At 42.8% G+C, this 22005-nt stretch overlaps 2 protein-coding genes across 19 annotated transcripts in view; one reads left to right on the plus strand and one right to left on the minus strand.

Annotated features, from left to right (window-relative positions):
• MOCOS (molybdenum cofactor sulfurase) overlaps positions 1–22005 on the minus strand; it is an 884654-nt gene that overhangs the window by 717050 nt on the left and 145599 nt on the right. The gene's annotated exons all lie outside the window — the stretch shown is intronic.
• LOC308191072 (poly(rC)-binding protein 3-like) overlaps positions 1–22005 on the plus strand; it is a 521260-nt gene that overhangs the window by 361239 nt on the left and 138016 nt on the right. For 10 of the 17 annotated variants that reach the window (XM_080583067.1, XM_080583069.1, XM_080583063.1 and 7 more), the window contains exon 1: positions 9569–13738. The exons of 6 other annotated variants lie outside the window; for them this stretch is intronic. The gene's annotated coding sequence lies outside the window, so the exon portion shown is untranslated. One more of the 17 variants, XM_080583077.1, reaches the window with a different exon arrangement.

Raw genomic sequence — 22005 nt, forward strand, 5'->3', positions numbered from 1 at the left:
GGAGGGCTAGGCTGCCATTCAGAGGACTCTAAACAAGCTAGAGAAATCGTCTTACAGAAACTCCTGGAAGTTCAGCACAGGCAAGTGTAAATTCCTGATTCTGAGACAGAACATGCAGCTGGACAGGCTGAGCACCAAGGGGCTTCAAAGAAGCTTTGCAGAAAAAGTCCTAGGAGCCCCAGTGGACAACAGCTCCAAGTCTGCACTGCATCCTGAAGGTCAACAGCATCCACAGCTGTACTAGCAAGAGTGTAGCTAGCAGGTTGGGGGAGGTGATTCTTGCCCTCTGCTAGATGCTTTGAAGACTCTTTTTGGGGGACTGTATCCGACTTGGGATGTACGTGATGTACATTGACATAATGGAGTGCGTTTCTTGGAGCACCAGGCGGCTGGAGCACAGGAGATACAAGGGGAAGCTGACAGGACTGGGTTTGTTCAGCCTGAAGATGAGAAGAATAAGGAGGGAATCTAATGGCTGTTTTAAACCACCTACTGGTGATGTACGGAGACGACAAAGCACACTCTTCTGGGCAGTGCACAGTAATAGGAAAAGACACAATGGATGCAAGTTGCAATGTGGGAAATTTTGTGTTGGTACCAGAAGAAACTTTCCTGCCTTTGGGAGAATCAAATACTGGTACAGGTACCTGGAGAGCCTGTGGGATCTCCTTTCCTGGAGACATGGCAAAGTCGACTGGGCAAGTCCCTCAGCAACCTTTGAACTCGCATGTAATTTCGAAGTCAGTCTTGCTTTGAGTGGGCTCCAATGAGCTCCAAAAATCCCTTCTAACCTAGGAATTCCAACAAAATTTGCTTTTACTTACTTAATTTGCTGCTTTAAGGATTTAAATAATATTTCTGTGGCACTTTATTTTGAAGGAAAAGAGCAATGAAAATGCAGATCATTATTATTACCAAAAAGTAAGTCATTGCTGCTAGAAAATATTGTAGGAGTCATGTATACCAGGCTGCCAGAATGGATTGTGTTTTCTTGTTAAATACAACAAAAGCATCAGTGAAGCATGTTTAATCCACACACAAGAAGAATTCTGCAGACTTTGTAAACAAATAAAAGGTAAAAATAGGTCAATTTGGGTGAGTTGCAGGCCTGGAAAAACTTAAACCAACTTTAATGTATTTTTATTTATTTATTTATTTTTGTCGGGTATATTTCTTCTGCTTAAAACGTGAGCCACTTTCTTCACCACTTTTCTCAATCTTCACAAATATTCTTTGGCTTACAGTAAAAATATGATAAACTGGGATCTGATAGGCCAGGGGAGTTGGGAAAATGATGGGAAAAAGGTGTTGTGGAATTTGGTCGGTGTTTTTCATTCCATAACACAGGCAGTGATTTCTCTATCTTTCACTAGCTGTGTACCCAGACCTGCCTAAAAGCAAAGGACTTCACTGTTCGATGGATCTATGAGCAGAAGGGATTTTTCACAAGAGGGAGATATTTTATCTTCCCTCTTATGGTCCCAAAATTCATCTGGGGAAAACTTACATTACTGAGTAAAATAACCTCATAGCTTTGGTGACAGCCAGAGTGGTGGCCAGAGCTTTTGCTTAGAGCACAACTCTCCCAAGGGTAAGAACAGGAAAACAGCTCTGCTGGGCCTAATTGTTTTGATATATTGTTCAGAAAGTAGACAACAGACAGTAGTAGATAATGTGTAAGATAGCAGCTTTAGGGAGATACATTTTCTAGGACCTTTTCGCAGCCTTCCATGGTCCAAAATTTAGGGATGTAGCTAGGAATTATACCTTTATTTCTAACAAATATATTTTTTCTCTGCTAGAATTTGTTTCATTGCATTTAGAATTTATTCAGGTTTTTAACAACCACAATGTCCTCTAACAGTTTATTCCATAATTAGTTACTCATTCTCTAAAAAGCATATTACCTATTCTAGGCTTTAAGCTGATGCTCCAACATTTCATTTGCTGCCCTTTCCTTCTTGTATTGCTAGTAGGGGTGAATAGCATTTCCTGTTTAAGCTTCTCAGTGCAGCTTATGATGTTATGGGTTTTGTCATGTTTTTCTGAACTATCTCTTTTCCAACTGATTTATCCCAGCCTACTCAGTATTTCTTACAGAGATACTGTCCCTTACCTTCAATTATCTTAGTTATCATCCTTGTCTCTGCTTCCTACTTCAGGTAAGTCCCTTGGGGCTTAGAAGAGAAGGCGAAGTCTTTCAGTGGCAATAATTTGGCAGATTGCTCTCTTTCATTTCATTTTCCTAATAATTCATAACACTCCTTTTGCTTTAGGCCGATGTTTTCATAGAACTGTACATGATTTCTCCAGCTGTGTTTCAGTTTGGTTACAGTTAATTCAAAGCTCACCACTGTGTATGCATAGCTAGGATTCTGGTTTTATTCTGGATCTTGCATTTATCAGCACATTTCATCCATGTTTATATCACGGATCACACAGAACTGAGATCTTTCTTCAGTTTTCTAATCCCCCTTTGGTTTTGCTTCCCTAAACAATCTAGTGTGATTTACTGTCACTTCTCTATTCAGCTTTGTCCAAATTACTTATGATTATGTGAAACAGCACATTTCCCTGCTCTGATCCACTACTGCTCTCTCTGCACTGTGAAGAGTGACCAGTTTTACGGGGATTGTTCCCTGTAAAGAAATACTTGGGCATGGGAACCTCCAAAAGCTCTTCTGTAATGAACACCTGTGGAAAGAGTTCTTCTCACTTGACTGGGGTGCAGTCTTATTTCAGCTTTCCTTTCCTACCCCAATTACTTATCAGCCCTACAGACTTTCTGGCAGACTTCCTGCTTATGATGTGCTTAAAAAACATTTTATTATTAGTTTTATGCCTTTAGCAAATTGCTCTTCAAAATCTTCTTTGGCTGGGCTTATTAAATTTAACTTGCCAGAGTTGATATTCTTTTCTATTTTTCTGATTGGGAAATGACTTCCACTTTCAGAAGAACTTCTCGTAATCTGCTTTACTGTGCTGTATATTGAAATGGTCTAGAAAAAGTGGAGAACTCTCGGAAGTTTTTCTTTCCATGTTCCCTGCCTTCCCCCAAAGAAAGAACTGACATGAGGTATGCAGCTAAAGTTATAAAGTAATTATTGTTCTTTTTCTGAATTGCTTTCCCTGTGTCCCCTCAAAAATGGCACTAAGACATGAAGGAGATGCTCATAAAATTCAAAACACTAGGGAAAAAAAAAGCGGAGGGAGGGGACAATCTGCAAACCATGGAAAGAGAAAGGAAGTATTGGAGTGAGCAAGCATGGATAAGAGAGAAAATAGGAGGAAAGAACAGTCTGGGAGAAGTTACACAGTCAAATGAAATAGTGATCATACCAAAATAATCACCTCTGAAACATTAAAAGTTTTGGTGCAGCTTGCACTACATAAGAATGGGGTGAGTCCTAGGAATAAAAGTCTATTTTCTCAAAATTATACTCAAATATAGTTAGTGGTTGAGCTATGGATATATGCATATATATCCATATATATCATATATATGCATATATATCCATACCTCATATCTGGACTGTGATCAGCCCCCAAACCAGCTGTTATGTAGCTTGCAGCCCCTTTGACTTTGCTTCTGAGTTGAGTCCAAGATGTAAGATTTAACTTGTAAAGCCTCCTGAGGTTTCAGCTGTAGCAACATTAAGGCCTCTGCAAGGATAGCAGCTTTTTTGCACTGATCACTGGAGAAATGCTTATTTCGGGCAGGTACCATCCCTGCCATGAAGTGCTCATTATCTCTTTTGAGTCACAAAGACAAAAAAAACAACAAGTGAAAGTAGAACAAGAGAGGAGTGAAAGCACAGGGTGGACCTGCAGTTGGTCCATCAGATCATTTGAAAGATTTGGCTTAACATCATTTATAATAATGCCAATACCCACTGTTTTTTTCACCAACAGCTATGTGCATTTGAGCGAACTTCTATAGGACAGAAGTCTGAGTTTGGGACAGAATCAGAGTTTGATTTATCAGAAAATGTGCCCCTGTTGATGTGTGCATATATGGAATTTGTCTCATCAGTTCTGTCAGATACGCTCTTTCACTGTGATATTTTACATATAGCTAAAGGTCTACATGCACCCTAAATAAAAATTCTCTGTCAGCCAGTCTTCCTAATTTCCCTAATTTCCCTACCTCCTCATCAATGAATATTTTATGGTAAAAGGCTCTCCTCAACACTGTAAGGAGAGAACATTCTCTTACAAGGGGAAGCAGGATGGTACACAGGCAGGAAAGGAAAGGCTCAGAAGAATAGGAAAGGTGATACAAAGATGTGGGGAAGTTTGGGAGTAGCTACCCTCAATGTAGAGAGCCTGGTGATATAGGAGAAGTAAGAACGGAATGGTGGAGAAAAGGAGTACAGAGAGAAACCTCATCACGGTTACAGAACATAGGAAAGCGATTGAAGGGGGAAAAGACTGCATTGGAAGACATAGCACAACATGGAGCAAAACTAAGTGCAGCAAGTAAGAAGGGAAGATGAAAGGATAAATACTAAAGAGATAAATTTGGATTTTTAAAAAATTCTCAAGAGAAAATGTACACACAAAATTGTGTAGATAATACACAATAATAAATAGATAAACCATGTTTCTCCTGTAATGTTGCAATGCTCCAGAACACAGAGCAAGCTGTGCTAACATAGCAGCTCTGTCATGTATCACAAGGTTATTATTTTATGTCCGGAGAGCTAAAGCACTGAAAGACAAAGTGACTGTCCTGAGGGAGCAGTGGAAATCTGCAGGTGGCAAAGAGGGCTGAACATGGTGAGCTTTGCTGAAGTAACTTCTCTCTCGGTAAAGTTTCAGACATTTGCAATAAAAAGAATGGAATGAAGTAGGCTATGAAGTTGTATATAAAAATTCATTACGGCCAAGGTATGATTTTTTGCTGAACAAAATTATCGTACTGCATTTTTTTCCTGTCATTGCAAGCTACACTACTGGACTTGGCCAGCCGTGCTATAATCTTTTAGAAAAGCTGCAACAAAAATACCTGCATAAGCTTTTAATAACTCTAGCTCAAAACATTAATATTTACTGAAATTTAAGTGCTACCTGCAAATATTGATGCAATGCATGTTCTGATGTTACTGTACAATGAGCGACTGCCAATACAGACTTCAAAGCTGTTCCTGTTTTTACATCTATTATTTACTCTACAGCTCTTCCTGATCAAACATTAGTCAAACTCTACCCTGGCACTCTGATAACTGTTGTGTTGCACCAGCATATAGAAATATCTTACACTAGTCCTCTACATGAAAAATTCCACTGCATGCAAATTCATAAGGAATTTGAAGAGCACAATATGAACATATTAAAAAAAAATCTTGATCATTATAGGCAAACTGTTTGTTTTTTTTGAGAATTATATTGTACTGATGTGTCTGAAGACAGAATTAAAACTGACACAAGGTGGACTTTCTACGTTTGGTGTCAAGACCCCTGACTCTCAGAAGGATTAGAAGATAGCACTCGTGGCCATAGTCATTGCTGAATCTTTCAAGAATGCCGAAGAAGCAAAGTTAAATTAAGTGCTGAGCTTCCAGCAGCAAACTGGACTGGCTGTAAGCATAACCAAGGCAGAAATTGCCTAAGGTACCAGGCTGCTGGGAAGACAAAGTGCATTAACAGCTCCCCACTCCCCTCCCACCCCAATTTTGCCCGTATTAGGACTGGGAAAAACAGGTTGACTGAAACTGCTGCTGCCCCTAAAGTAGGAGTGGAAACTATTGGTAAAATGCCCAGTCCCAGCAGCTGTGATAGCTGACTGGTATCAGTCCCTGGAGGCGGCAAGATTAGCAACGTGGATCCTCTACATCTCTCTACTGCAATTCCCCACTTTTCCGTGGCAGGCAGGAATAGCCCCATCCCATCTGTTATTTTAGGAGGACTGACTGTCAGCTTTGCCTGAGCTGTTGAAAAGTCTTGTGCTGGCTCTAGAATAAAATGCAAAATGCTGATAGTTGTAAATGAGGAATAATCATGGCATTATTTATATGTAGAGAATCAGGGGGTGCCATTGGTTGAAATGCAGTGTACACCACACTATATGCTCCGAAGTGCAGATGATATTAACGACTTCTCATTCTCCACTAGTGGCTGTCTCAGTTTCTCCTTTATTTGCCCCAAGTTCTTTGTTGCAAACTCAACGGGTTAGTGATAAAACCAATTTTCTTCCTTCAGGATGGGTGGATGTTCTGCCATCGCTGTCTGCATTTGAGATGTGAACCACAAAGGTGGTTCAGTTCTGACTTTCCAGTTTCCCAGTGGTTTCAGGCTTTTTGGCTTGGCAACTTCTATGTCTTCTGCCAGCGTCCATTGTCCTGGGAATTTTCATATGTTACAAATTCATCTGCCAAGTTCAGAGCCTTGACGTGGAACTTCCCAAGTCTGTTCCACAACTGTCCGACTGATTCTTGTGCCCTGGAGCTTTGTTCCTGCAAGGTAGCGGACCTCAGGTCTTAAGTGATGGAGTTAAACTATTTCTATAGATTTGTGAATTGTTCTCTTAGTCCATCCTACATGTGTGATATTTCCTCATGTCACAGCCAGTTTTTCACAGTGGCAGAATTTTACGACGTAACTGCTTTCCTGGTTTTACAAATCCAGACAGCTTTTATATTCTAACTGTTCGGATGTGGGAGTGTGGCCATGGGGGTCGACAAGCCCCATGGTTGTTGATAACATCGGACTCTTAACAATGAGGCCATCAGGAATGTAAAGAGTTTAGAGGGAACAAAGAAGGGTGATTTCGGGAGACTCCTTGCTGTCTGGGACTGCTGGTTCTCCAGCCCTTAAGACACGGAAGTTGCTGGGTGTTTGGGGTTGCCGGGCAAAGTGGTTGACCAATGAATAGTTAGTGGAAAAGTACTGCTGTGGGACGAATGGGATAAGAAGCGGGCCTGTCCTCAATAATAGATCAAGTTAGGCCTTCAGTAAGAGAGAGCTGAAGTTATGTCTTCAATAAAGAAGTAGCAGCTACTGATCCTCAGAGAACCCTGGTGTCTGTGCGGTCATTACGCCACATTCAGAAGTGTCACAGTGAGCTATGCTATAATCCCCCGCTTTATCATCTGTAATGGGTCAAGAGTTGTATTTGTGAGGCTCATGAGGCTCGGATTTCACACTCTTTATTTCATACTCATTATGGCTGCTCCCTCTTTGTAGGAACTTCCACACTCGGTGGAAGAAGGACCTTTCTCTGAGCTTTTGCTCAGGCTCGAAGGGCTGATCTCTAGCCTGTTCACATGCTGCCTTGCTCTCTTTATTTCTGTAATTTTTCTTTTTTGTCGTTGTTGTTTTTTCTCAGATACAGCTGCCTCCAATGGTAAGCAAGATCGGATATTTTTATGCAGACATCCTTGCCCTTCTCTGTGAAAGCCCTATGGGCATCATGGCTGGATGCCTACTCCAGCTTTTGTTTTGGATAGGGGCTCCCGTTATTTCAATTGTCTTTATTGTCAAGGAGCTTGACTAGTTTTTGTAATAGCCCTCACTGAAGACTGGATGTTTGCTTCTCGTCTTTGATGAAGCATTAGGAAAAATGCAATAGGGCACTCAAACATATCACTTTTTTTAGTTTTAAAAGAAGAAAATGGTGGGTGACTTCAGATTATTTTTAGCTCTGTGATTAGTACTGTATAAATGTTATTTAGACTATACAAAAAAAAAACCACAACACAGTAATTTCTTCTTTATAGCAGTCAACTAGCAACTCCTTACACCCACTGGCACGTTTAGTCACCTCTTTTGTAAAACTTCAGGAGGAAACTTACCCAGTACGCCAGGTTAGCTTTGATAAACTGGCATGCTCCCCATGGCAGTGAAGAGTGACCTTCTACCTTCCCGTAACAACCAAACACAGTGGCAGAACTTGTGTTAAAATCCAGGGCACACCCAGAACTGTGGAGTATTGCTTTGCTATCTGCTTCTTACAGGAGAGGAGTTAGTTCATTGCCGTTAGAGCTAATCCTTTCCCTTCCCTTCTTTCCCATCCATCCCCCTTTGAACACAGGAAGAAAATATTTGTCAGTTCCTGTCTTCTCTGACCCTGTCAGGGGAGGCACTCATGTCTTCAGACACTCTGTGCACCCTTTGTCTTCATTTTCTACTGAGAGCTCATTGGTTTCACTCTGTTTCATCTTGCCTCTCCAGTTCACCAGACTGGCTGAGTGGTGAAACATTGCAAAATTATGTTAAGCAAGACTCAAGGGAGAACATCCAAGTTCAAGATTGAGAGCAAAAGGTTATAAATAAAGCAACGATGAACACAGTGCTGGTCTACAGTTAACAACACAACTCCTGCTGTTTCAGGTACTCTTTGAGGGATTTCTTTTGCACTGTCCTGCTTTGAGAGCAGCTCATGGATTCATAGCCAGCCTTCCTCCCAGGTGGCAAGCTTGCTTTGGTGTGAGTTCCTCTTCCAAATGCTCTGTATTCCTCTGGGGCTGTGTTTTTGGATGAAAGTGAAAATGCCGATCATGTCATATCTTAAAAGAGGCACCTCAGATGCTTAAATAGTCATTTCCATGTCAGCCTGGCAGGGACTGTCAAATGAATAAATACAGCTGATTTTGCCTCCTGAGATCAGGCGTTGTATACCAAGAGCATATTGTCCCTTCGTCCTTCAGCAGCCTGCTGACCAGCTGCCCCTGCCCATGGAATCCTTTTCAACTCCTCACTGAGGTTATTTATGCAGTCAGAATAAATCTATTGAGATATCCTAATAGCACGTGTTCTGCAAGATTTGTGATCACTGGTAGGTGAGTGACTTTCTGTAGACATCAGACTTTGTTAACATGGGTAACACGCAGTAACATTCATGTGATATGCGTGCTAATGCAACTTCTACATAATGTTTCAGGTACAGTGTCTTTTTTTTTGGCGACTAGCCCCTCTCTGCTTTGCTGTGTGCCTAGGTACACAGTGCATTTTCTTCTGATGTATCTGCACTGGAATTCCAGGCATGTCTTTTTTTATAGCACTGTACTATAATTCCATTAAAAAAAGATCTTTTTTACCTTATATGTACAGAGCTCCCAGTTCCCTGTAGATATCACCCCTCTTTGTACAGAAGACAGATAGGAAGCCCAGACATTGATTTTCAAGCTAGGGTTCATTTTGGACATTATTGATTCAATAGACCTTGGTTTTGGCTGCCTTCAGAGAACAGTTTCAGCCAGGCAGAGCTGAGGTGGTAATCCTGGGTGATGATGACATTTGTGATTGTCCAGTGAGCCTACCCAGGGATCAGCCTTCATCCCTGGGCTTGGACACAATTCTTTTCATTCTGACAAAATTACTCATTGTATGGAAGTAGAACATAGCTACAGCTGGAGTGTATTTAGATCTTTCCCAGCCATAAGATGTTTTATAGTTTGCATCATGTTCTGCTTTTTTAAAATATTTAAAGTCGCAGCACGTCTGCCCAACCTGCTCTGTGCCCAAAGACAGTCATGCATGGGAATGATTTTAATATGAAACTGACATTATTGGCATTGATGGTCTTATCAAAACAAGAATGAGATTAGGATGGTAAAGTAAATTCAGGCAGAGAAATGGGACAGAAGGCATAAACTGAAGAACAGGTTTTTCCACTACTAGTGGCTTCACATTTGGTGACCACAGAAGCATCTTTTAAAATTGCATTGGTCATTGTGGTGGATGGACCAAAGGAGTAGAGAGCTAGGATCTACAGCTTTCTCGGGTTTCTCAGTTACAGATACTTTCTGAAGAATAGGGTTCCTAATGACTTGATGTTGTGATATGCTTTATGGCTCAGTTGACACAGCTTTCTGTTGCAGTCCTTGGTTTATTCACATCCAGTGAACTTCATCGTGCTTTGATTTTTTTGGAGGACTAAATTTTTAGTGCCTATCTATTTAACAGAAATTTCCTCTAACTCATGGTACATACACAATTGAACATGAGCTATTAAAATGGGGTATTGACTATTCTTTGTTCAAACAAAGATTAAACTTTATTGCCAAATTTTGAATAGCCTTTTTTTTCCCCCGTTATAAAATCTGTTGCATGATACTGCTGCATTTGCAGAGCTTGATCCAGAAGAATCGAAGCACATGCTTAAGGAGAAGAATGGCATGTGGTTCATGAACCCCATAATTAGTTCCCCTTCCTAGCTCTAAGCAGTAATTAAATCTGTCACTTCTGCTCTGCTGATTCATTTATTTAGCTATTTAATTGCTCAGCTGAATACGTCTTTATCTCCGGAACTGCAACATTTTATTCAGACAAAGAAATAGCATAATCCATTATTTTTTCCTTTCCAAGAGCGGGGACATGTAAAAGAAAGGAACACTAATACTAGATGATTTGGTGGCGTTGTCAGTTTTCACTTATCAAACAAAACAGTGTTTAGGGGAAGACTTCAAGCACTGCTTGAGGATAGCTTTCCATAGATAGGCTTGTTTCTCCATGAAATTATGTCAAATGCTGGGACCCAGTGTATTTGATCCAAGTTTCCATTTCCATAATGAGTTAACTTAAAACACTTTTAGGTAAAAATGGTCACAATTTTCTATAAAACCAGAAGTCTAACCAAGACCTATGAGCAGAATATTTTATAAACATTTTAAATTTGTAAATAACTACTAAATTGTTTACAAACTAAACAATGTCTTTTCTTTATACATTTTTTTTGGGGGTGGGAGGACATTACTTCTGGAGATGTCTGTCATATCTCTCTTAGATTTATCTTGAAATACAGCATTTTGATTTATAAAGCAAATAGCTTTTTGAATAATTTCAAGCTTACAAAGGAGAGCCCTCCCGAGTACTTCTCTATAAAGCTTATTTCCACACACGCAGTATCCCTCATGTTTTCAGCATCCTTTAAGGGAGGTTGCAAGATTCCCCCACCAGCTTTTATCCATAGGCTGGAAAAGCTGCTGCAGGAAAGCAGCTACCTCTGGACAAAACAGTGAGGACCAGGTCAAGACAGTTCAACTCAAACAGGGTCTTTTGGCAGGACCAGGAAATATTGTTTAGTTTCATTACGTTTTTGTTTTTTCCTCTTGTCTCTGAACTCTGTAATGATAGCTGATCCAGGAAGTGGAAGATAAACACAACACCAAAAACTCGAAGAAGAATATTTTTCATTCACTTCTGGAGTCAGTGGCTCTGTTATGACAATTTATTCATCTGTCTAGCTGGCTAGAGCTTTATACCATGCACACAATCTTGCATTTCACTCCAATAGTGACTTATTTTTGCTGTCTTTTTCCTCAGTTAAAACTAAGTATTTCTTAAAGTCATAGGTCATCTTTTTCCCAGGTAAGCTCATTATTCTAAAAATCTTTTACTGTTTGTCTGGAAGGGTGTTTTTTTTTGTTTTGTTTTGTTGTTTTTTTTCTTTTTGCTCTTGTTGTTGAGGTTGTTTTCCCTTCAGCGAAGGCCCTGTTCATTTCTTTGCAATGCAGAGCATGCCTGTGCTGTCACTGCAGAGACGCCCAGCTTGGCCCTGCTTGAAGTGAAAGCAGGACCCTACGTAAAGACCGACCAGTGGAACCCGCAGGATTTAATAGCCATGTTGAGCTGCCTTGCAGATACGGCTGGACATCTCACAACACCTCTAGCTGCTGGGTTGAGCCCTGCAGATTTCCCCCGTGCCCAGGCCAGCAAAGGGGTCTCTGCTTCGCTTGCCCCATCCGTGCAGCCCAGTTCTCAGGACGGCTTTGTCAGCCTGCGGGCTGCCGGCCGTGGCCCGACAATGCTGGGTCTGTATTGTCTGTATTGCTCTTATTGTTCTGCATCTCTGCATTCTGGCCTACTAAAAGCTCTTTGTTAAAATAAAGAATATTTCTGTGCCCACTGAAACTAGGAAGCCTGGAAATCTTGCAGGCAGTTTTGTCCTTACCAGCCTGTGCACATGATTTTCGTACTGGAGTTTTGCATGAGCTTCACTTAAATATTATCTCTTTTAAATGCATTTCTACAACTGATCTCTGCTAAAAGTACATTCTTTGTTATGTAGGACACATGCTTAAATTCAGGGAATTAATAAACCAGCAAAAACTGTCTCTGGACAGCCTTTGAGGATAAGGGTGCTTTGAGGATAAGCCTGTATGTGAATGGGTTTAGTGTGAGAAAGCAATGTTCGCTGTGGCAGGACAAACAAGTATGATCAGAGGAGGGCACGGGAACGGAAGAGAAAAAATAACATTTATTTGTAGTGAAAGAGAAATGTATTGTTGAATTGGTGCAAAGTGAACACAGGAAACGGGGATAATTTCAGATGGCTTTCATCTCAGTTATAGGAGAACATGAGGCTAGCCGTGTTAGTGGTAGGATTAACTACTTTTACATAGATGTGTACATCAACACTGAGACACAAGAGCTGGCAGGACTTCAGCTGAGAGCCCTCCCTTTGCCATTATTACATTTGGGAATTGTTTGGGGAGGGAAGTAGGTGACAGCGGCTATCAGCTTCCCCTGGGATGAACTTAGCTGTTGTCATCCTGCAATCAACAGCCTGGAAATTACTATCTCCGAGGCACTGCTGAGTGCACAGGCAGTCAGACGGGATCCAAACAACTCCCTTTTCCTGCCCTGCCCTCCCCATGCCGGATCCGGCAGCGCCCAGCTGTTCGCACAGGGCGAGCTGGAGGCTTGCAGAGCGATGCGCAAGCTCTAGGTCCGGGTGCTGCTCGTGGAGGCACTCTGCTGGATCAGGGGTGTTTTGTATTTTCACGTGTGGGTTTTTGACGTGGGTTTTGGTTAGTTTTCAGTTCTAACTCACTGCAGAGCTGGAAACCCCAGGCTGGGCTTTATCCTCACTTGTAGAGCTGGGACGTGCTGGAATAAAATGCATCTACATCAAATTAGATTGAAGCCCCCACTTTTCATACAAACGCACCCGAGTCTGTACTTTATTAATGTCCTGAATTATTTATTGGTGTATTGGGGACTTTTTGGTGATGTTTTAATGAAGAGTAGCTGTTGCTCACACTGTTTGTGCGATGTGATGTATCTGTGGGGTTGCAAGCTACCTCTGACCAGCCCTGGTCACTTTGCTTGGTTATATAAGATTCGTAGACATGGGCACCTAGAAATAAATATTAGCATGCAGCTGTCGCAATGGGACTGTGAGCAGGCTGTTTGGGAAAACAATAACTTGGCACCCAGGAACATACAACTTTGATAACATACTGCAAGGTTACGGGCTGGGGGAGAGGGTAGGAAGGTGACAACCACTTTTAGTCTCTTTGTTTTGTTATTTTATTTTATATTTTTCCTCCTCCGTACGTCGAGTCTCTACAATTTTTATCACGTTAGGATGTGACATTCCCGGCCTTGACAGTGCTTTTGTTTGGATATTTATAGCAGCTTCTGGTCATTGTTGAGCAAAGGCGATTGCCCTGCCCTCTGGCCCTTTCTTAAGCAGATTTTGGGCAGAAGCTCCTCTCATGTGGCACTAATTGAGATGATTGGTGGAGGGGGGGGTTGTGAGCGCACTGTGCCTCGCTCGGGCTTATCTGCCAGGGGCTAAGCTAGGGGAGGAAGGGAGGGAAAAAGAGGGGGGGGGGGAAGGAAAAAAAAAAAAAAAGGAGGAAAAAAAAGAGGGAAGAGCGGGGGAAAAAAAAAAGAGGGAAGAGAAGGAAGGAAAGAAAGAAAGAAAAACCCCAAAGGCAGGCTTGGCTTCTCTCCGGTGGCGCTCGGGCTGCGGGAGGAGCGCAGGGACGCGCTCGCCGCCGCTCCGCAGGTGGGTGCCGCTGCCGGGATCCGCGGGCCCGGCTCCCCTCGGCTCTCCCCGGTTCTCCCGGCTCCCGTCCTGTCCTGTCCCGTCCCGGGGCCGGGGTCGGGCCGGTGCCGGGCGCCGGGAGCCGAGCTCCCGCTGGCGGAGGAGCGGCGGGGCTGCCAGCCGGGACGGGCGCGCTTCCTTCCCCCGGTGAGTAACCAACCGACCCCTCGGGAGCCGGCGGCTCGGGGCTCTACGTGCCCAAATAACACCCCCAGGCTCAGCCCCCCTCCTTTCCCCGCACCCCCCGGTCGGAGTTTGCCGCGAGCTGGGGAGCGGGGAGAGCCAGCGGGGCCGCGGGGATGAGCAAAGAGAAGTTTCTGACGGCCTGTAAAGCCGCGCTGCTGCCAAAAAGCAACCCAACCGGAGCGTTTTCTCCTGGTTCGGAGGCGTTAGCAGGGGATGTTACGGCCTCTTGTAGAGCTGGTAGCGTTTCTGGAGGCTGTTTGGAGCCGGAGCAGCAATCCTACCGGCCTCCTGCGAGCCGGGCGGCGGGGAGGAAAAGCAAACCCCGACGTGCGCGTGGCTGGAGGAAAACTTAAGGAACATGTCGTAGCTTTATGATAATAGTAATAGGATAGGACTCCGGGCTTCCCGCCTCCTCTTATTAGTAATATTAAAGTGTGCAGGAAGCCTTGTGCCAGGAACTACGCTTTAATCTCTTTGATACATCGGCTGGAAGGTCGTATTAAACACAACGTGGTTACCTTTAATGCACGAGTTCTGCTGTTTGTGTTTCTGATAACCCTGCTAGACCTGCTGGAGAAATAAAATAAGATTAGGCAACAGGCATTAACCGAATGCTTAGCAGGTCTCGTGAAGGCTATACACGGCAAAATCCAGCCATAGCTGGAAATTGCTGCGTGTGCCCGCTTTCAACCATTAGAAGGAAATTTTGTCGCAAGGAGTACGCGTACCGTCCGGTCTAGCTGTAGGTCTTGTTAGTTTCTTTTATATAAGGTATTAGAAGTGGAAAAGTAGTATAAAGGAAGGAAAAAAAAATAAGAGTCGAGCAGCTGGTAATCCATTTGTCCACCACTTATCCCTAAAAAGGTCCCTTGTACGCAGTTCACAAATCATCTCTGAGGATGGTTCAAAATGGAATCCAGGAATCAGCCATATTAAAGTTAGGGAAGAGATTACTTTAAAAAAAAAAAGTAAATAAACTGAAAAGATGAGCTTTACCCCCTCATAAAGCCTTCAATAAACATGTCATATCTAGTACTCTATTTGTTGTGCTCAAGGAGAGAAAGAAAAGCTTGAATGATCACCACATGGTTATTACTCCATGCCTTCTTAACCTATATTCAGGTGTAGAAAAATGTTTACCTTCTTCACAATCTGAAATAGCTGTGGGGTTTTTTTGTTTTGTTTATTTGTTCATTTTGGTTTTTGTTTTCTTTTGCTTTACAAAAGAATTTCCTCCCCTTATGTCTCTCATCCCTGTCCATGCTGCAAAAATAAGTCCCGAAGAATATAACTTTTCTTTCTTTTACTGCTTTCATCCCTTATCACTCTTGGTCTCCAGTTTATGCTGTTGTAAACATTTTTGTAATGTTGAAGTTGGTTGCTGATACTTTGTTCAAGGAGCATTTTTAAGCACTTCTATGGAGTGTGTGGTGTGATAAGGCATAGCAACATGAGTGCATTCATTTTGTTCTTATGTGGCGCAATATATTTTTATTGTTCCTTCAGAGAAGCTAAAAACATGATAAACACTCCATTAGCGGTATCAGTAAGAAATACATTAATGCAAGTGCACGGTCAGAAAGAAAGCATTTTTATTTGAAAGCCTTCTCATAGCAGGCATCATACCAATAATCTTAATGTGTAACCTGCGGTGCATATCTTCCATGTTAGATCAGATTTGCTCTTAGGTACTTTGTAAATACAGTTTTTAGTCAGGGTAACCGAATTTCCAATGAATGTCCAGGCTCCTTGTTTCTTTTCAGCCTTTGCAGCTTCTGCACTCCACAGCAATTTGCCAGGAGAAGGAGCGGGGCTGTGTGGAACAGGCGTTTTGGGATGCAGCCCTTCTTGTCGGAAACTGGTCTCAGCATTGTAGGGCATTGAGCTCTGATACTAATGTCAAGTGAAATGGCCTACTAAAATTATAAGTCAAATCCGAAGACTGCTGTGTTGGTTGGATACCGAGAAGCAAATTAGAATAGCCTTCTCTGGTAGATTACTGAAAGCGTGGTTGGCGACTTCAGAAAGCTGTTGGGGAGCACTGGGTTGTTTGCCCTTGAAGCAGCTTGCCACGGAGCAGCCACAGGATAAAAGACTGTCCAACCCAAAGGGCAGTGATCTGCACCCCTTTACAGGTGCTCCGTGCCAGGGATGAAGGAAATGGGGAATGAGCTTGCCTCCCTGCTCCGGAGAAAGGCTGGGCAGGGACAGATGCCAGAGCAGCGGGGGCTGTGGCTGCAGCTGTGGGAGTGTGGGAGAAGGGTGAAAGAGGTCTTTTGCTATTGGGGAGGGTATTGGGAAGGCAGGCGCTGGAGCAAAGTGGGGAGCAGGAGACATCGGTGGGGGGCAGAGGCTGGAGGTTTGGTGGAGCAAGGGGTGAAGGCAGGCGTGTGGCCCCAGGAGCAGTTGGGAGCCAAAGGTGTTGAGTGCTGCTCTAGGGAGATTGTGCAGCTGGGTGGGTAACACAACTTGGGGGTGCTGGGAATAAAGAGTGGGAAGTGAGTATCGGGATGCTCAGGGGCTCATGTCATCGGCGGCTGGGGAAGGGTTTGGCAGCTGAGCAGGGTGAGATTCGGGGGTGTGGGAGGGCTGACAAAGCAAAGAGGCAGGGGGATTCTGAATAAGCTTCAGCTGTTTCTGGCTTCCGTGTGAAATCAGCAAGGCAAATTACTACAGTTTAGAGCAAAACTTATGGATAGGAACTCGAAACGAGTCTGCAGCACTGAGATTGTTTACGCTCATTGTTAGTCCTTCACAAAGATTTTCAGCTAGTGGGGTTTCTGTCTTCTGACGTCTGTAATAACGTCGTGACTGGAGACTGTAGAATGGGCAGAAATTTATTTTCATAGCATTTGCAAGATCATTTCTCTTTAAAAGAGACCTTGTCACACTTTTAGTAACAAATGTACTTTGTTGCATTCATTTGCTAAGCAACAGACTCACTTTGTTGCCTATGAAGCACAAAAGCTGGGGAGGTTTTGACACAAGAAGCAGAGCTTATGTAAAGTTCACGAACAGCAGCAGAAAGAGTGAATGATGAATTCTCCAGGTTTTGTTCCTTACATTAAAATATTTTAAGGTCGGATATTTTTCTCTGCTGGCTGCCATCAGCGATAGAAGTATCAACAGGAGAAAAATGGGTCGCTTGGGTTTTAGCATTAAGCAGCAAATCCAAGGCCAATAGGATTTAGCTGAGATGTTAAGGTTTATTCAGTGCATTTAGTTAATGAAGTTGGAGGGGGGAGTGTCTCTGTCTGGGGGATGAAGAAGGGGACAGACTCGCCTCCTGCTACTCAGTGCATCCTGTGGTGACTCCTCCTGATTGATAGGTACTCCGCGAGACAGGAGCAAGCCGAGTGAAAGGAGGTTTTAATTAAAAAATATCAGCTCCATGCCAGCTCTTTTGGATTAAAATCAAACAGGAAATCTTTGGAATAGACATCAATCTCATCTTAAGGGTGCATGTTTGTTTTTATGAAACAGTGTCCCTTGCTTAAGGGAAGGGGAGATGATAATGTGTCCAAGTGCCTACATAGCGATTATAAAGCAATGACAGCATTCAGTAAGTTCAGTCACATGTGAAACCTCGTCAGTAGCTAACATTCTTCAATCAGGCACAGAAATCAAGTTCAAGTCAACTAATTCCCATCTGAACATACACCAAGACTTCTTGCAGACAGCCTCACAGTCTCAGAAATATGGGTGGCCCTTTGCTGTACTAACCTGTGATCTGAAGCCTCTGTGTGCTCTGCCAAAGGCTGGCATCTTGTGTAGACGCGAACTGTTCAGCACCCTGACTTGCTTTCAGAGCCCTGAAAGCCCTCTACAGAGACCAAATTTGAAATATTTGTGGTATAGAAAGATCATATTTTATCTGTAAATAAAAATGTCTATACAAAACTCAAAACAGCATGAACACATTTTTTCCCAAGAAGGTTAATATATGCATTTTTTAATTTTTTTCAAATTGCATTCCTCTACATGCCAGACTCCTACTCGGATCAGACCTTGTTGTTCCCATAACTGTAATGGTCTTTCAGTCTGATGAACTTTCTTATTCCACCCACCCCTTCAAAGGTCTGTGCATGCTGTCATAGCTCAAAGCTGGGAGCTCTTGAGCAGCAGTTAAGACCATTGAGATTTGGTCTGGTGACCTTAACAGGCTTTTCTTCTGAGTGGGACGTGGGCACTGATGGCAGGAGTTGACTGTAACAGTCTGGAATAAATAAGCAGTGGACTTATAAAATGAGTAAAAAGTTTCCGTGTACCAGTGTAATTAGTTGCTCAGATAGCCTATGGCTTGATACAAGAGAGAAGGGCACCGCAGCATTTCTTAGAAGGATTCAGCTCAGTGACACCTGAAAACTCATGCAAAGTATTTTGGAGGAAAAAATGTATGTGTGTGGTTTGTTGGTTTGGGGGGATTATTTTTGTTTGTGATTTTGGAATTTGTCAGGGGATTATTTTGCAAATAAGCAAAAAAAAAAAGTTTAGAAAAGTATTGTTCATTTGCAGTTCTCCACATTGTTCTGAACTGCTCTATTTCTGTTAGTTTCACAATACTTTTACTGAAAAAAAAAAGGCTATACCTATAGACTAGACTAGGGATATATCTATAATAAGAAACAGTTTCACCTGAAAAAAAAAATTCTGGATGTAGCTATGCCCCAGTGAAGGGCTTGGAGCAGTGTCCGCAACATCTCGTCCCATGTTTACAATGGTTCAGTACCTTAAACCCATTGTATGGTATTTTTCTCATCAGTGGACGGTAAAGCACCCATTCATCATTTGAGCCTGACTTAAGCTAAGAGAAAGATAGAATCTGAGTTTTGAAAACCATAAGATGACTTTTCTGTGACTTCGTTCAATTAACAAAATTGTATGCGTACCTTTAGGATCACATTAGCATGGCATGACTGCATGTGAACGTCTAGCCAGAAGAACTAATGGAGATCTACTGCTTTGTAACACTGAACATCCTCTAAAACAACAGCAGAGATCTTGAATGAAAAACGTGTGAAACAGTGGGGACAGAAGCAACTTCAGTGCGTGCTTTATAATTACTAGATGGCACAGGATTAAATACTGGAAGTCCCTTAGCTCTCTGGATCTGATAGAGTTTTGTTTACTTATGATCAAAGAGATGGAAAACTATTTGTCTTTTTTATTAGTGTATGTTATACCTATGAGAGCAAATTAAAATATACCTTATTTTGCTCCGGTCTGCATGGGAAAATATACAACCTTCTCTGATCTAGAGTTGTTCTGACGGTATTCTTTCACAGTGGTAAGAATCAGGTTTAGAGTCTCAGCTCCTTTCAGTTCAGAGCTGTTTAAATAGTTGGGTTTCGATCTAGTTGAAGGGAACATCAGAAGTTACATGGTGAGACTTTGCTGGGAAGAACAAGGGCCCCAGGCAGACACCAAGAGACAGATACTTCATTTCCCCCTCCCTCCCTTCCCCATCAGCATTCATACTGTATAAACAAATCCATGGTAGGTAATGGGAAGTCTGTCACTGTTAATTAAGTATTGTGAGCATCCTGTGATGTTTTCTGTGGACTGGGTGGGGGAAGCTGAATAAAATTCAGAAAAGCTCGTAAACCTTGCTTGTAATGAAGTCTAATGTCCGTTCGGTGTTTGTAGTGTCAGATAAGTAAGATACCCTGAAGCTGCCCCTATGTTTTAAAATACTGCTGAAATACTTGAGTTTTCTGTTTGCACATGAATGATAAGTCTCTGATGAAAGCCTTCAGTGCAAACCATAGTGGCATAGCCTCCTGAAGCTATACTTTCCTGTGACTGACTAGAGCACCTCACCAGCCGGCCTCCAATATCGACGGAATTGTGTCTGTGCCTGGGGGCTTCTGCTGTGACCGTCACATGCTGGGTGCAGCTCTTCCTCCCATGCTTCTAACCAGCATTGCTGTAACAGCAAAAATGAGGAGTGGAAGACTAGGCTGGGTTCCTCACCTCATTTCTGGTTATGAGTGATTATTTTTTTCTATTTTTTGGTCATTTGTAACTTAAGTGACCAGTTAGAAGTGATCAGATGATATTTGCCACTCCCCTGACGTATTAGCCGTGCCTAGAATACTTCCCTATTGCTCTCCATGTAATGTTTTAACTGAATTAGCTGCCTATTCTGTAACTGCAGGAAAAAAAAAGGTAGTTTCAGAATTTTTCAATGTAGTTATAATTTACCGCCTTTACTCATGCTGGGTGAAATCCTGAGGGGTTTGGTGAACTGAATACTGCAGATAGGCTGAAGTTCATGAGTCCTGTCAGAATCGCCCTGCATTTAAGGTAAAAAGAAGGGGACCTTGGCAGGCTTGAGAGGTGGGCCTATGCAAACCTCATGAGGTTCAACAAGGCCAAGCGCAAGGCCTTGCATCTGGGCTGGGGCAATCTGAAGCACAAATACAGGCTGGGTGGAGAATGGATTGAGAGCAGCCCTGAGGAGAAGGGCCTGGGAGTGTCAGTTGATGAGAAGCTCAACATGAGTCGGCAGTGTGCACTTGTAGCCCAGAAAGCCAACCATATCCTGGGCTGCATCAAAAGCAATGTGGCCAGCAGGTCAAGGGAGGTGATTCTCCCCCTCTGCTCTGCTCTCCTGAGACCCCCACCTGGAGCCCTGTGTTCAGTTCTGGGGTGCCCAGCACAAGAAGGACATGGAAGTACTAGAATGAGTCTAGAGGAGGCCTACAAAGATGATCAGCGTGCTGGAGCACCTCTCCTATGAAGACAGGCTGAGTGGGTTGGGGTTGTCCAGCCTGGAGAAGAGAAGGCTCTGGGGAGACCTGATAGCAGCCTTCCAGTACCTAAAGGGAGCCTACAGGAAAGCCGGGGAAGGACTGTTTTTTTCGGGGAGTATAGTTATAGGACAAGGGGTAATGTTTTTAAACTAAGAGGGGATAGATTTAGATTAGATACAAGGAAGAAACCCTATACTCTGAGGTTGGTGAGACACTGAACCAGATTGCCCAGAGAAGCTGTGGATGCACCATCCCTGGAGGTGCTCAAGGCTAGGCTGGATGGGGCTTTGGGCAACCCCAAAATCTAGTGGGAGGTGTCCCTGCCCATGGCAGGGTGGTTGGAACTGGGTGATCTTTAAGGTCCCTTCCAAGCCAAACCATTCTATGAAGAAGACCAGAGGCCTACGTCATCTTTCTTACACGCTAAGAATGCTAGTCTAAAAATAGCGACCATGCTTTGACTATGCCCTTAAATGCCATAGCAATTTTTTTGTAAGAGATTGTGTCTGCCAGTGAGCAGTTATGTTTTAAGGCTTATTCATTCAATGCTTTAGTCAGTGTCAGAAGTGATTCTGGTTTGTTGAAGGCCAACATACAAAATATGCCATCCTGTTTACTCACAGAGCCATAACTGCCTGTATATTGGTGGGAGCCTGAGTACAAATTAATGTTTTGTTTCATGTTGACCATCACATACATAGCTAAAATGTCAGCTGATGAGTGGTAGTTTATAGGCAATGGTGGTATGGTCTCTTTGCAGTTGAAAATTGTGAGAACAAGCTTTCATGTGGTCGGATGGTTCTTTTTCATATTTTTTTTCAGAAACGCTTTTACTGGTCTCTTGGTCTTCAGTTTCAATGAAAAGATGATAAAAGGCAGAGTTAAGGCCATTTAGGCAATCTCTGTATTCTGATTTTCTCATACTAGTTTTCTTGTGAAGAAGGTAGCCTTAACTTGTGTGTGTGTGTGTATATGTACACAAATACACAAATTTTGTTGGTAGCCACTTCCTTGACCCCAGACTTGCTGGAACGAGATCACTGACACATGATTTGAAACCTGGGCTTTGTCTTGTCAATCCTGAGTATCATTTTAGGGTGATCTACTCACTGTGACCTACTCATGTCTAATCCTGTTCCTTATCTAAAAGGAAATCTCACAGCACTGTGACCTTTGCCTGTTGCACACCCCATTAGGAAACAACCCTTATTTTACCTTGAGTGGGTATGGAGAATTACTGTGGAACTGGCAATAAAGCATGAGCATGATTTTACAAAGAAAGTGTAC

The sequence above is a fragment of the Anser brachyrhynchus genome, assembly GCF_964034855.1.
Source record: "Anser brachyrhynchus genome assembly, chromosome: 2".
Lineage (NCBI taxonomy): Eukaryota > Metazoa > Chordata > Aves > Anseriformes > Anatidae > Anser > Anser brachyrhynchus.